General features: G+C 16.8%; 2 long non-coding RNA genes across 2 annotated transcripts; both read right to left on the reverse strand.

The window, feature by feature from the left end:
* LOC135145383 (uncharacterized) lies at positions 1-9,727 on the reverse strand. The gene is made up of 5 exons (XR_010283433.1): positions 9,665-9,727; positions 5,999-6,086; positions 3,489-3,621; positions 229-314; positions 1-63 (listed from the first exon to the last, which is right to left on the reverse strand). It is a non-coding gene; the product is annotated as an uncharacterized LOC135145383 (long non-coding RNA).
* Positions 9,728-12,485: 2,758 nt separating this feature from the next.
* Positions 12,486-13,060, reverse strand: LOC135145380 (uncharacterized). Its single transcript, XR_010283431.1, has 4 exons — positions 12,990-13,060; positions 12,838-12,938; positions 12,624-12,783; positions 12,486-12,557 (listed from the first exon to the last, which is right to left on the reverse strand). It is a non-coding gene; the product is annotated as an uncharacterized LOC135145380 (long non-coding RNA).
* Positions 13,061-14,093: the final 1,033 nt, after the last annotated feature.

The raw sequence follows: 14,093 nt of genomic DNA on the forward strand, positions 1-14,093 counted from the left end.
TAGAGATTTCATTGTGACGGGGCCGCCACCGAGGCACGTATCCTTATCATACAAAACCACCTGCTAAATCAAAGAGTATATATAATAATAATGATAATAACAGTTATTCTTAAAATTTTAATTCAAAAAATTTAAAAAATTAAATTAATTTTATTTATTTTTTTTTTGAAAATAGTTTTACTTATAAATAATATAAATATAAAATCAGTGCTACAAAAAATATAATACCTGACCCGACGCAACAGCTTGCACTTTTCTATGAAAAGTCACGTTACACTTTGAAGGATCTTCACCAATAGCGACTGTGCACGGAACTATAGATAAGATATAATAAAGAAAAATTAGTATCTATTAATATCTTTATATTATTTGTAAATATTTTATTTGCACTAATAGCGATCATGGGCCACAATTTATAGAAGTATAAAAAGGTTTCACGCGATTTAGAATATACACGTAACAATAAAATTAATATTGGTGTAAAAGTTACTCACTGTTTTCAGCTACTTCACAGCTTGGCAAAAGCACGTGGTTAATGAAAGTTATAATGAAAATTATATTAGAAAAAATAAAATATACTTTCAAAAAGTATTCAAGAAAGTAAAAAATATAAAAAAACAAATTTAACATATTTATATAGTATTATAAATATTCATAACAATTATTAATGTTTTGTCTATAACTTTTTCTAAAAAATAGAAATATTTACTTTCGATTCTTCACGTTTTTATATTATTATTATGTATAAAATAATTAAAAAACTTATCAACTACTAATAACTTTATATAAAAATATTTGTAAAATAAAGTATTTATTGTATTAATAAATCCATTCTTCATATATATAACTTTAAATAAATATAATAATTATCGTAAAATTATAGAAAATAAAGTTTATAAGTAATAAATTTATTAGAAAATTTTTAACTATTGTTTTAAATAATCATGAAAGTACATAAAAAATATAATCTTTTTTTCCCCCTAAAGATTATATTTTCGAAAGTTGTTTTAAGTAATAATAAGATATATATAAAAAATATAATAGAGATATTATTCTTCCTCCTTTAAATTTTTCATAAATAATAAAAAATAAGTTAATTCCTTTAAAATTGTTATAAAATTTATAATAAAATATTTTAAAAATAAAATTATTGAACGATTTTTTATGCATTGCTTTTTTATTTACAATAATATGAAAATTATAATTACTTTAAAATTATTATTTATGATAAAAATAAAAGTATAAGTATTTCACAAATAAATAATATAAAATTCTCTGCAAGTTTTTAAAATTATTATGGAAAAAAAAAAATTAAAAAAATTTACTATCTTTTATTCTTTATATAATTAAAAGTAATAAAAAGAATATCAATTTTTTGCAATAGTTTTGAAACTTAGATATAAAAGGTTTCGGAGAAAGAGAAGAGCATATATACCTTCAGGAAAAAAAAAAATAAAAAAATGTGGGACAAACATAGAAACACGTGGTATAAGCACATGCGCAGACACGCGGTACCTAATCCGCAAATACATGATAAAAAATATTTTTATCCTTATATATATAATAATTATTCTGAGAACGTTTAAAAAATAAATAAAAAATAACAATATATTAAAATCTTTATTATAAAATAGACAAAATATTCTTTTAAGTTTTTAATAAATATAATTGGATTATAATTATAGATATTATAACCATTATATTATAAACTTTATTATAATTCTGAAATATAGACACAATATATTAATAATATTATTATTTAAAATAACATAAATATAATACTTTAAGAGTTTTTTATAATATTTACAATATAATAAAAAAATTTACTCTATATTTTCAACTTTATTAAATTAATAATATAAAATAACAAATATAAATATAATAACAGTTTTTATGATATTAATAGAAAAATTAAATAAAAAAAATATATTAATATTCTTTTTTAACGTCTTTAAGTAAATTTAATAAAATGATAAAGACAATAGGAATAACAGTCATAATAATATTACTAAACTATATATTTAAATATAATAAAAATTGTAAATATTCATTCTTAATGGCTCTAAGTAAATATCATGAATAATAAATAATAAATATAATAACAGTTTTTATAATAAATATACATATATTTAAAGTTCTTGATAAATATTATTATATATATAAATAATAATTTTTATAATATTTATAACATATATTTAAATTTAAAAAAATAAATACTATTAATAGTGTACATAAAGCAATAAATAATATTATATTTCTATTTATTTAAGACTTCTAAAAAAATACTCATAAATATATATAAAAAAGTTTTATTATAATTACTATTAAATTTTGATTTCTTAATAAATATTATCGGAAAAGTATAATAAACTTTATTAACAATTTAATAATAATTTAATTTTTATTTTAGTTATTAATAAAATGATAAGCATACTTCAAAGTTTTTTCTAAAAAATCAATAATAATTCATACTTTTCAAAAATATTTCATATTTTATTCAACATTATTATGACAAACTTAACTTCTTAGAAAGTTTTTGAATTTTTTTTTTAAAAAAAATTAATATAAATAATAATTTAGATTTTTTTAATGCAATAATATATAAATAATTAAGAAATGATCTTTAATAAAAAAAAGTAGATAAAAAATTTTTTTTCAGTCCAATATAAAAAACTTATTAGTCTTATTATGATTTTACTTTCATTAAAAAAAGTTTAAAAGTGTATATCATAAATAAATAAAAAGAACATGTAATAATGATTATTATTAAATAATTTTATAATAACTTTATAAGTAACTATTATAAATAAAATAACTTATAGTAATTATTTTTGAGAATTATTAATATATATTATATTTATTAGCATTAAAAAGTTAACATACTTACTATTGAAAAGTTTATAATAAATATATCATTATTATATACAAGAATAATTTATATTATTTTTAATATTCGTAATAAAACCTTCAATAATCCAAAACGAATTAATGAATGTAAAAATTTATATTTCATAATAACTTTATAGTTAATAATTGTTATAACTCAAAAAGTTTATAATATATTTTTTTTTATAAAAATTATTAAGATATTATCACAATAACTAAATATTAATTTTTTTTATTAACTTTTTATTAATAAAGTTTATATAATTATATTATTTCAAAACGATGTTCATAACAAAACCTTCAATAATCCAAACAAAAACTTAAAAAACTTATTCTTATTTTTTACAGTGACACATTCAATAATTATAATAACCCAAAAGTTTATAATATATTTATTTTTATAATAAATTATTAATAAATATATATAATTACTATAACCAAATTTATATTTTTTTTATTTAATAAATTATTTTATAACAAAGAAAAGTTTATAGTAAGTATATTATTTTATAACAATAATCGATATATTAACATTTATAATAAAATCTTCAATAATTCTAAAGAAAATCTTAAAAAAATAATCCAAATGGTAATCACCAAACCTGGTTCGGCGCGAAAGCGGGTAACTGCCAAACAATTGAATGTTGGGGTGTTTTTTTTTATGTATAAATATTCTGGCGGAGCGCCTTGTATCCAATTAAACCGCTCGGTTGAAAGACTGTCCGTCCATAATAGCTCAAAAGGTAAAATTTTAGCAAAATAATTTAAAGTTTCATTTTAAAGTAGATAATATACAAAAGTTTACATAAAAATAAAGTTATAAACTTTTACATCTTAAAAGTATTCATATAAAAATATAAAAGCTTTAAAAGTATTATAAAAAGTTTCAAGCGAAAAAAACTATTAATATATATGTAAAGTAACGGTTTAAACAGAAATATATATATATAAGTGAGATAAAAAAAATGAAAAGTATTATTGATATAAAAGTATTAAAAATATATAAATAATAAATAAAAAGTTACTTATAATATTATATAATAACTAAAAATAAGCTATTTTTAATTTCCAGTGATAATAATAATGTTTATTTTTCCATAAAAATATAAATAGTAATGAAAAAAAAAGCTCTCGAGATTTACAGGCTTTATTAATAATAAAAGCGATAAGAGATAATAATATTTTTTTTTATATAAAACTATCAATATGTTAATAACTTTTATACTAAAAAATATATAATGATTAATAAATAATACTGTAAAGTAAACTTTTTCTTTAACAGTTATAATAAAAGTTTAATATAAAATAAAAAGTTATAAAACTTAATAGTAACAATAACTTTTATTAAAAAAAGTCTACAGTCAAAAAAAAAACAAATAAAAAAAATTGTAAGTCATTAAATAACATAAAATTTATAATAATAAATAACTAATAAAAAATGAAAATCTTTTTATAATAAAAACATTAACAAAATTATAAACTCCATTATAAAAGTAGATAGAAAATATATAATAAACTTTTATAATTAAAATTAATAATAAACTAAATATCAAGATGTGAGTTATGCTGCGTAAAGATGAAGCACTATAGGACCAAGATGAAGTCGGTTCGACTTTGATCGAACGATAGCTAAAGGCTATAACAAAGGAGAACGAAAAAAAAAAGTAAGTATCAAAATTTTCTCTTTGTTTACTAGCAGGACCTGTCGGTGCACTCGTTTACCAGTCGACAGGCGATGTGTTAACACATCGTCCCAGAGGCATAGCCTGAGCTGGGATCAGCTAGATGGAAAAGAGAAAATTTTGATACTTACTTTTTTTTTCGTTCTCCTTTTTCATAGCCTTTAGCTATCGTTCGATCAAAGTTGAACCGACTTCGTCTTGGTCCTATAGTGCAAAAATAATACTGAAAATACAAAATATGTATATAAATATACAAAACTTTTTTACAATATCATAATTTATAAAAAAAAGTTTTACAATAAAACTTAAATGAGACGAATTATTGTTTTAAATACAACTAATATTATGAATATATAATAAAAAAGTAAAACTTTTATAAAAAAAATGGTTTACAAAATAGATAAAAAAAACTTTAAACACTCTACAATAAATAAAAGTAAAATATAAAACTCTTTATAAAAACTTTACATGAAGTAATAATAATAACATACTGGAATGATAAAAAACTTTAATAGTAAATATACTTAGAAAAATAATAAACAGTACAAGTATAACAAACTTTTTTAAATTAAAAAGTTTATAAAAAGTTATAATGACGAATTATAAAAAATGTTAAAATTATATTATACGTTTGTATAATATAAATTTATTAATAAATAATGAAAGTTATATAAAAAAATTAAATAAAAGTTTAATAATTAAAGTAAATAAAAAACTTTAATAAAAAAAAATATATTTTAAAAATTATATAAAAAACTTTAAACTTAATATATAATAAAAGTAAAATACAAAACTTATCACAAAAAAGCTTTAAAAAAATTTTTATTAATATAATTAAAAATTATATTAAAACTTAAAACTTAACAAAAAAGTTAAAAGAAATAGAAACTTATCATTAAGAAAGTTTTAAATTTATATAATAACTTAAAACATAAAATAATAAAAGTAAAGTATAAAACTTTAAATAAAAGTTTCAATTTTTAATAAAGTTATAAAAATAACTTTAATAATAATGTTCGAAAAAATATATAAAATCTTTAAACTCAACAAGAAAGTTAAAAAAAGAAGTAAACACTTTAATAATAAAAATATATTATAACAATTACATACAAACTTAAAACTTTATGAATAATAAAAAATATGAAACTTTTAACAAATAAATGTTTGTATAAAAAAGTCTAACGGTAAAAAAGATTATATTTCTTTAAAATTATTTTAAAACTCAAAACTTAAAAATAAATAAATATATATATATATATATAACTTTTATTAAAAAAAAATCTTCATATAAAAAATTGCAAAGAAAAGTTATAAGAAAATAGTTTAAAAAAATTTTTTTTAATATCATATTAACATAATAAAAGTTAAAAAAAAATATTAAACTTCGAATAAAAATAACAAAAAAAGTAGTATAAATAAAAAAAGTTTACTGAAGTATCACTCCCGTCCACCACGTAAACAATATTATTAACGGAGTCCTTTGCATAAACATAATATTTTTTATCCAAACCACCAATTCTATTAAAAATTATAAAAAAAGTTTTCAAAAAAATAATAATAATAAAAAATATTTTTTCTGAATTATTGTATTAAAATAATAACTAAAAAATGATCAATTCTATAAGAAAAAAAGTAATTTATTATAAGTTATATGATTACGTATCATAATAATAGTAATAATAGTAGAAAATCCTTTTTATAAAAAGTTGTATTAAAATATAAAATCAATGCTATAAGAAAAAAAAGAAACATATTAAAAGTTATACAATAATATATAGCAATAATAGAAAACTTTTATAAAAAGTTGTGATATAATAAATAATTATTATAAGAAAATAAAAATTATATAAAGTTATTTTTAAGTTTAAAGTAATTATAAGAATAAAGAATGTGTTATAAAAAGTTGTATAAATAAATAATAATAAGAATTAATTCGAAATAAAAAAGTATGAAGAGTCGAGCAGAAGTATATAATTATTATTATTGTGAAGACTACTTTTTATGTAAAATTTATATTAAAATAAATAATTATAACCATTTCTATAAGAAAAAAAAATTTAATAAAAGTATATAATAAAAGAGAACATTCTATATAAAACGTTGTATAAATATAAAAATACTAATCAGCATTTCTAAATATACAAAAGTAAATAATGAATACTTTTTATAAAAGTAAATGGAAAGTAATATATATATATATATATAAACAATAATAAATATGATATATAATAATAATAATAATAATAATTATAATAATATTAGGGGAAAAGTAAAATGGATTCCGAAGTTCTGAGACCACAAAACAATTATAAATAAAATAAAAACGGAAAACAATAATAACAATTCAAAAATAAAACAATAACTTTAAATAAAAAGTAAAAAGAAATATAAAAATACTTTTTATAAAAAAAGTTGTATTAAAACTAAGAATAATCATTTTTATATATATAAATTTATAAAAGTTATACAGGAAAATATACTAAGAATAATCATTTTTATATATAAAATTTATAAAAGTAATACAGGAAAATATAATGAATACTTTCTATAAACAGTTGTACTAAAATAAATAATAATCGTCATTTTGTATAAGAATATAAAACATTTATAAAGTTATACGAGAATATATAAAAATAACTTTTTATAAAAAGTTGTACTAAAATATATAGCATTAAGAAATTTATATAAAGTTATTTAAATAGATGTAGTAATTATAGACTTTTTTATAAAAAGCTGTACACAGAATAATAATAATAAAAATATATTTTTTAAGTTATACAAAAAAAAAATTAATTATTAATAACAATATATAGATAAAATATACAGTTGTAAATATTATATTAATAATAAAAAGTATTTTTAAAAAATAAATTGTAAAAATAAGAATAACCAGTTCTGTTAATAAATATATTACAATATTGCAAAGAAATATATAAATAATAAAGAATATTTTCTAAAAAAAGTGATGTAAAGTTTAATAATAATAATATTTAATTCTTCTAATAAATTATAAATGTGTATACAAAGTTGTAAAAAATTATAATATATTAAAAATTATTTTATCTACAGTTTAATTATAATTTTATGAATATATATAAAAAAAAGTAAATTTCTATTAAAATAATAATCATAATAAATATTTAATAAAAAAAAGTTTTATAACAATATATAAAGAAAATAATAAAAAAAATTTTTCTATAAAAAGCGGTATATAAAAAATAATACATTTAATCCAAACCGCCATAAATAAAAACTATAAAAAAGAATCTTGTATAAAAGTAAATAATATTAATAAAATTTATAACAAAGCAAAAAAGTTTTGTAAAAAGATTTAAACTTTTTAATTAGAACTTAAAAAAAGTATTGGAAAAATTTTATGCAAATTTATTATCGAAAACATTTGTATATATATTTTTTTATAAAAAATTAAATAAAAAAAAGTTTTTGTAATAATTTAAACCTTTAAAAAGTAAAAAATATAAAAAAATCTCAGGAAAACACTTTTTTTTTTATAATCATTTTTTGTTTATTTTCTTCAATAATAAACAAGATATTAAAAAATAAGTTTTTATAAAAAAACTAAAAACGTTATATACAACAAAAAACTAAAATAATTTTCATTTAATTTTTAAAATTATTTTTTTCTTATAAACTTTTAAATTTTTTAAGTATATAGAAGTTTTGAAAACCACTTTTATTTATACATTAAAGCTATAAAAGTACAAAAGAAGTATAATTTAGGAAATAAAATCCTTAATGGCCACAACTATTTTTATTATTTTTTTCAGTAAAAATCTTTTATAATTAAAAAAAGGTAAACTACATAAACGCATGCTTTTTTTAAATATATGTTTATTTTATTTAATTTTTATATAAAACTTTTATAAAGCAAAAAATAAATTTTACTTAATTAAAAATTGTAAACAAATTTTTGGAAAAAAATTGAAAAGATAAAATAATAAATAAACTAATTTTTAAAATTAAAATTTTAATTTTAAAAAGTTTTGTATCTTTTTTTTAATTAAAAATTCTAAGAAAAAAAATTTATATAAATTTAAACAAAACAAAAAATTTGAAAAAGAAAATTTAGAAATTAAAAAAATAATAAATCGACTTAAATTAGTAAATTAATAAAATTCAATTTAAAAAAACTGTAATAAAAATACCACAAAAATATATATAATTTTTTTAACGCAATTTTTATTAGCAAAAATAAATTTATTATATATTATTTATAAAAATTTGTAACTGCACAATAAATTTCCAATAAAAAAAATTTTAATTAGAATTTTTTAACTTTTTTTTTTTGTTTTTTTTTTTTAACCCATTAAATATAATAAAACAAATTATGTATATTAATTTAAATAATTTAAACTGAACAAAAAAAATTATTTCAAAATTAACAGTTTTTAAAAAGAAAACTTTATTAACAATTTTCAGTTTTCTATAAAGAATACTTTAGATTTACTCAAAATATAAACGTAAAAAAACCTTAAAAAATTATATAATTTTATAAAATAAACATTTTATAATTTATTAAAAATATAAAGAAAACAATTATTTATATTAAAAAATTTATTCAAAAGTAACAAAGATATTATAAATTTATATTTTATTAAAAAATTTTATTCTGAACTTGAAAATATTGTAAATTAATTTTTTTTTTTTCAAAAAAAAACCTTTTTATTATCTAATTAATAAAAATTGATACCCCATATATATTTAAATTTAATAAATCTTTTTAGAACTTAAATATTATAAGTTATTTTTTTTTTGAAAAAAAAATTTATTAATTACTAAATATTGCAACAACTATAAATTTATATTTAAAAAATTATTATGCATTAATATTTTATATAATTAATATAAAATGCAACCAATTACAGAATTAAATTTTACAAATTCGTTCCGAACTTATAAAAATATTATATATTTATATTTTTTTTAAAAAAGTATCTTTTTACTATATAAAATGCAGCAATTATAAAGATAAATTAAATAATATAAAATGGTTTTGAAAAAATATATTAGATATTCGCATTTTTTATAATAAAAATCTTATAAAATATATATAATAAAAGTTTATAGGAAAAAACCTCGCCTTCTGGCCAATAGTATACAAAAAGTGTCCCGAGTGCTCTCCTAAAATCTCTTTTTCTTTAGAAACAAAAAAGCCAGAAGCTTCGGGAATGTCTAAAATTATATAAAAAAATCAGATTGTTGATAATTTTTGAAGTGAAAAAATATATATTTAACGAAAATAAAATAAATTACTTAAAATTAATAAAATGTTTAAATTTAAAATTGTAAATCAAGTTTTTTTAAAAAAAGTTAGTTCTATAATTTTATAAAAAAGAATTAATTTTATTAATAATTTAATAACTAAAAGTTTATATTTATCATTTTTATATTTTTTGAGTAAATTTATATTAAAAAAAGCAGCACCAAGAAAAATTAGAAAATAAAATTTAAAAACCAAATAAATAAAAGGAACATTTTGAAAAACTTCATCTGCATTAAAAATATTATATAATATAATATTAAGTAATCTTTAAAAGCATTCTCAATTTTAAGTAAATTATTTTAAAAAAATTAAAAATTTGAAAGAAAATTCAAAAAATAAATGGAATTTATAAAATCTAAAAAATTTAGATTATGTATTACAAAACTTTATATTTTTTTTCTTATATTGTCATTCTTCATATTAGATTTATTTTATAGTATTTATTATCTATTTTATTTATAATTAGTTTATTTTTAATATTACTAAATTATTAGTCAAATTTTTACAAATAAATTAACATTAGAATCTAATTATTGTAAGTAAAAAATAGTGGGAATATTTTATTTAAATAACTTCAAAAATTAGATTAATAAATAAATTATAAAAATTCATTTTGGTAATAACTTTTTCATAAAAATTCAAATTATATAAATTTATAAAAGTAAAATTAAAACTTTAATATAATTTTTTATTATTAATTAAAAGCTCAAGTGGCTGTATGTTTTTATATTAAAAAGCGCAAGTTCTACTAATTATTATAAATAATTTATTCAAAAGTTTATAAAGTATCTGTGTTAAATAAAGAAAATTAAAAGTAAATTCTACAAATAAATTCGAAAAAAAAAATTTTTTTCTTTTTCCAATACAAAAATCTCAAGTAATAAAAAAAACTGAATTTTTAAAATTTTTATAAAAAAAGTTCAGTAAATTGTATAATTTAAAAAATTATTAGATATAAATTAAACACTTAAAAAAAAATAATAAAAACTTAAAAATAGGGCAGCGCAAATTTCTTTTAAGAAAGTATCACTTTTTAGGCTACTCAACTCGTTATGCTTACGTAAATTAAAAATTATAAAATTCAAAATCTTATAAAAAAATTATTTTAGCATATTTTAAAAACTTTAATAAGAAAAATAAAAAACCTTAAATATAAATTTCGCCGCAAAAAATTTATTATAAATTTTTATCAAAACAATTTATTTTAAAAGTATAAATAAATTTATAATAAATTATTTTTATTAAAAATTTAAAAAAAAAGTAATAAAAAATTTCGTTGAATTAATAAAAAAAGTTTCTTAAAAAATAAATAAAGTTCATAAAATAGTAAATTTGTAAGTTAATATAAAAAATGACATTAAATATAATCTATACAAAAGTTAAACTTTTGTTTTCTTTTTCTAAAATTCTATTACTAATTTCAATTTTTTTTTGCAAATTATAATAATAAAAAGAATAAAACAAATTCAACTCTAATTAGGTCATAAATAGAAATAATTAAAATTTATAAAATTAATATATAACTTTTTAAATTTTGGAACATAAAAAAATAGATAAAAAAATAAAGCAATAGTATAAAAAGTTACTATAAAGAAACAGTTGATATAAAATATATGTAATATATAAACTTCTAGTTATAAATCTTAATAAAATTTATAAGGTTACACGACTTTATAAGAAAAATTCAAACACACGAAACATATAATAGGTGTCAAAAAAATATATAAATATAAAGATTTAAATTTATTTTATATATAAAAACTATAATTATGTAAAATTATTTAAAATTATTTTTTAATTATATAAAAAAATTAGAACTAAATTTATTTGGAATTAAAAAAAATTAATTGAAAGTATTACTTCTATTAATATATATAACACTAAAATTAGAAGGTATTACTTTTTTATTTAGTAAATAACATGTAAAACTCAAAAATTGATTTTAAATAATTCTAATTGTAGTAAATTTCATTTAACATATGAAAACAATACTACATATTGAATTAAAAATTATTTTAATAATAATATCTTTATACGGTTAATAAAATAAACAAAAAAAAAGTTTTGGAAGGTCAATAATTGTAAGTAATAATTAAAAAAATACTAATATAAATTTTCTAACTGTACAGTTTTCATTAGTAAAGTATATAAAAAGTTTACAATTTTTAATAAATTTTTGAAATTTTCTTTTTCCCACAAAGCAAAGACCAGTACTTGAACGTTTTTCGGCCACGTGAAAACCTACACTTTTAGCAATTTCTCTAATCTTTTATAATTTAATCAAGTTTTATAAGACTTGGAAAAAATAAAACCTGCGATTTTGATAAATGGCCGACAGGAAATAAAACTTTTTGCAAAACAGTATGATGTAAGGAGCTTAAAAAATATGTTTGATCCTACAAAGTAAAAAATCTTATATAGTGTAATTTTAAAAATTTTAAATTTATAATAAAACTTAGCACCAAAGAGTTCATTAGATAAAAAATTATAATTTATTTATAAAATTTCTTTAATGAAGACTATGAGGACTTAAAAAAAAAACAAATAAATTTTAAGTTAATTATAGAAAGCAAATCATTGGACATCATAAAAATTTTTAGCGCAACATTGTAATTGTCTGAAGCTTTTCTTAAAGAATAAATATTGTTATTATTCTTTTGAACATTTGCAAAGTGACCAGTAGAAAGAAAATCAAATCCGCTTTTCTAGTATAAACAAGTAATATTCACACGAAAAGTTTGTTAAAAGTTATATAAATTTAAAAAGAAAACCTGCGAGTATGAGAGTAAAGGGCCAAACTTAATCATTTTATTGCAGTTGATATCAGGATTTGGCGTTAAACCTTGTTTATACTCAGAAAGAAAAGGAAGAAACACGTCATTCCAGTATTCTTTAACAAAATTCAAAACGTTCAGCTTAATACCAAGATTTCTACCAAAAAAAAATTAAAAATTTTACTTATAAAAAATAAAATGAGAGACAGACCTTGCTATAGAAAGGGCATCTTCATAGTCTTTACTTCCTCCACAATGGCCCAATTCCTCTCTATTATCCCAGCTTTGAACAAAGACACCTTCAACTTGAAACTAAACAAGAAAGTAAGGATGAAGAAGTTTATAAATCAACAATACTAGTACCCCAGATTTTAATAATAAGTAAGCAGATACACTAGAATCTACTCCCCCAGAAAGAGCTACAAGAACTTTAAAACTGTTTGCAATGAAAATACTTCCCATTAAAAAAACAAAAAATTGAAAGTAGTAGAAATTGATAATGAAATCTATCATTATAAAAAGTTAGCTACTTTAAAAAGGAAAAGATGATAATAATAAAAATCTCTTATTAGAAAGAACTCTATCTTGCAACAAATATATATTCCAAGGAGCAAGTAAACATAAAAGATAGCAAAAACTGAGAGTAAATTAATTTTATAAAAAGTTAATAACATTCAAAAAGGAAAAGTAATAAAAATAAAAAACCTCTTATTAGACAATGTGCTAAAAGTTTTAATATTAACTTTTAGTAAAAAAGAAAGTTTAGACATTAACTAATAGATAAATACTTTTCGTATAAACTCTATTTGAAAGTGACAGCGTTCATATAACGTTATCACAAGTCGCATGATGTGCAGATACTTTGAGCTGCCATAACATTAAGGTTGTAACATATATGCATATAAATTTTTTCAATTTTTTAATAAATCAGGAATTAACTTTAAAAATATTCAAAGCAGTTGTTTAACATTTTGAGTATATAAAATGACTTTTTTTTTTAACCTTTTTTATTAAATGAGCTATTGTTACATCTAGTACAAGATAATAAACATTGCTTAAATGTATTTTTTTTTCAGTTAAATTTTAACGTTTTAATAAGTTTAGGACTAAACTTTGAAAACATTTAAAGTAGTATTATAACTTTTGAGTATATGTAACCTCATGTAATATTATATGAGCTGATATCACAACTTTCCACTTGGAATAATATGTTTTAAATAATTTCTTTTAACATTTTAAATAGATCTATGCTTAACTTGAAAAATTGAAAGCGGTCTAATAACTATTTAAGTTTATAGTTAGTATTTTTCTCAATCTTTTTATTAAAGACCAATTTTACATATTACTAGGGGCAATACTTAAAATTTTTTAAAGTAGTTAAATAACTATTTCGGAAAAAGTAAGATAGTGTGATTCTCATTTAAGGTATTAACTGAAAAGAGAGTAGAACAAAAAAGACAAAAAAAT

Source organism: Zophobas morio, unplaced genomic scaffold, assembly GCF_036711695.1.
Source record: "Zophobas morio isolate AGI-343-1 ecotype UQ-CSIRO unplaced genomic scaffold, CSIRO_AGI_Zmor_V1 ptg000147l, whole genome shotgun sequence".
Lineage (NCBI taxonomy): Eukaryota > Metazoa > Arthropoda > Insecta > Coleoptera > Tenebrionidae > Zophobas > Zophobas morio.